The sequence below is a fragment of the Schistocerca serialis genome, chromosome 1 (genome assembly GCF_023864345.2).
Source record: "Schistocerca serialis cubense isolate TAMUIC-IGC-003099 chromosome 1, iqSchSeri2.2, whole genome shotgun sequence".
In the NCBI taxonomy this organism is placed as follows: Eukaryota; Metazoa; Arthropoda; class Insecta; order Orthoptera; family Acrididae; genus Schistocerca; species Schistocerca serialis.
In genome coordinates this window covers 672,254,550-672,257,124 of record NC_064638.1, presented here as the reverse complement: position 1 = coordinate 672,257,124, position 2,575 = coordinate 672,254,550, and the positions used below count along the sequence as shown (strand labels likewise).

Genomic DNA, 2,575 nt, shown 5'->3' with positions numbered 1-2,575 from the left:
ATAATACTGCTCCCACTAGCCTGTGTCTGTGGCGCGCCGTGCACCTCAATGACGACGTTTGTGGAGACGACCAACGATCTAGTAGGAAAATGGTGATTCATCCGAACAGCCGACACGTTTCCATTGATCGACGGTCGGATCCCGATGGTCCCGTGCCCACTGCAATCGTATTCGACGATGGCATTCGGTCAACACGTAGGAGGTGGCCTGCTGCACAGCTCCGTGTTCAACAATGTAAGATTAACAGTGTGCTCCGAAACACTTGTGCGTGCACCAGCATTGTGCTCTTTCGGCAGAGATCCCACAGATCACCATCTGTCCTACTTTACACAGCAGACAAACCTCCGAACTCCAAGTTCCGTGAAGAGTCGTGGTCGTCCAGTCATTTAGCGCCTAGTGGTTATTTTTCACTGTCTCTTTCCAAAGATGCTCACGAAAGTAGCACGTGAAAATTCGGCTAGCTTCGTCGTTTTCGAGATACTCCTTCACAGGCTCTGCGTAATATTAATTTGCCCATTGTCAAAGCCGCTTATCTCAATGGATTTCCGCATTTGCAGGTCATATCTTCTCTAGGGTGATCCCCTGTCCGTGTCTGCTCCGTTTACATACTGCGTCACGTACCCGCAACGCAATCAGGAGGCATCCACGTCGCAGCGGGCAGTGCTCACAGTGTTTTGGCTCACCAGTGTATACTAAACCAGTCTCTTAAAGCACAAAGTTCAGAATAACAGTTCAATCCAAGACATGAGTAAGACATGTGTCCTAAGTAGACGATGTTATCTGCTTGATGTGAGGTCACGAAACTGGGGCCGAGTCTTTCGCTGCTCGGCTGTATATCGGGCTCCGTGCAGTGGCGCAGGGGCGTTGGGGGGAAGAGGGCGTGGCTGCACCAGCGCCTCCTGTTCGTCGTTGCGGAAGCAGCGACACATCTTTAACGTCTGTGATATCGATTCGAGACGCCGATTTTGTTACGGCACCACGATCTCAGGATGATGCCATGCACAAAGCGTGCTCTGCATGTACTTCACAGTGGTTTTTTAGGTTTTGTATGCAGAAGCACCTGAGTTACATGTTTGCTTACATCTGGTACTGTAGGGTAGACCTTTATGAGACAGCTTCCTCTGACAGTGGGGCAGCTGTTTGCAGTGCAGTGTAACAATTTGATCAAGTTCTAGAAGTTATATCTCTGAAGGCCTCTTCAAAAGTAGTTTCCAACGCTACAGGCAAAAGAGTGAAGTTCCATTTTTTTTTAAACAATTTGGTATTATAATCTGGCAGCTACGAACATTATTATTTACAACTACATTTATACCCCGAAATCTACTTTATCGTGTGTAGCGGAGTGTACTTTGTGTACCTCATCCAGCTCTTCCTATTGTAATAGGAAATGCTGTGTGATAATTAGCCTCCGTGAGAGCTTGATATGCTGTAATCTGGCCTTCATGAACTTTAAACTTTCGTTCTCTCATTTGTTGAATGAAAGTTGCTTATTGAGAATCGTACCTACCTCTACTATTGGCTGAGGCCTATAACCTACAGGGATAGGCACAATGATATGAAATAATGTGAACAGTGGTAGTGATGGGATGGTTGTGTTTGACGGTTAATAACGCAGGTAAGGCAAGTGTCGCGCTGGACTGTGAGTCAGATCGGACTAGGAATCAGTGCAAGTTGTTTACGGGTAGTATACGCTTCGCATTTGCATTCAGAGGCAAAGGTCGACGAGCAGTGACCTAACAGAGTTCCAAAGAGGGCAGATTGTGGGGCTCGATTAGCTGGAGCATCAGTAACCAAGACAGCCAACTTTATTCAAAGTTTCAAGAGCAACTGTTTCAACAGTCATGACAGCCTACACAAAACATGGAAAGACATCGTCATGTAAACGTAATAATGGATGCAAATCAAAACTAAATGACAGAGATCGTCGTACGCTAACACGAATAGTGTCAAAACAACACAAAACTACGCTGGCAAAAGTGACTACAGAGCTGAATAACCTTTTCTGAGACCCCGTATCTTCAACACTGTCCGCTGAGAACGCCATAAAACGAATATTCATGGACGAGCTGCTATACCGAAACCATTAGTGACGACATGCAACGCAAAGAAGCGTAAAACATGGTGTCAGGAGCACAAATACTGGACGGCTGATCAGTGGAAACACGTCATATGGTCCGACGAGTCAACGTTTCCGTTTCCAGAATGAGATTTTCACTCTGCAGCGGAGTGTGCGCTGATATGAAACTTCCTGGCAGATTAAAACTGTGTGCCCGACCGAGACTCGAACTCGGGACCTTTGCCTTCCGAGGGCAAGTGCTCTACCAACTGAGCTACCCAAGCAGGAGGGCTTTTGTAAAGTTTGGAAGGTAGGAGACGAGATACTGGCAGAAGTAAAGCTGCGAGGACGGGACGTGAGTCGTGCTTGGGTAGCTCAGTTGCTAGAGCACTTGCCCGCGGAAGGCAAAGGTCCCGAGTTCGAGTCTCGGTCCGGCACACAGTTTTAATCTGCCAGGAAGTTTCAACGTTTCCGTTATCTCCAACATCGGGGCGGTTTTTCGTCTGCAGGACGCCAAAA

At 47.3% G+C, this 2,575-nt stretch overlaps 1 non-coding gene across 1 annotated transcript; it reads right to left on the bottom strand.

Moving 5' to 3' along the window:
• Positions 1-2,267: 2,267 nt before the first annotated feature.
• On the bottom strand, positions 2,268-2,340 carry Trnap-cgg (transfer RNA proline (anticodon CGG)). The gene has a single exon. It is a non-coding gene; the product is annotated as a tRNA-Pro (tRNA).
• Between the last annotated feature and the right edge of the window lie 235 nt (positions 2,341-2,575).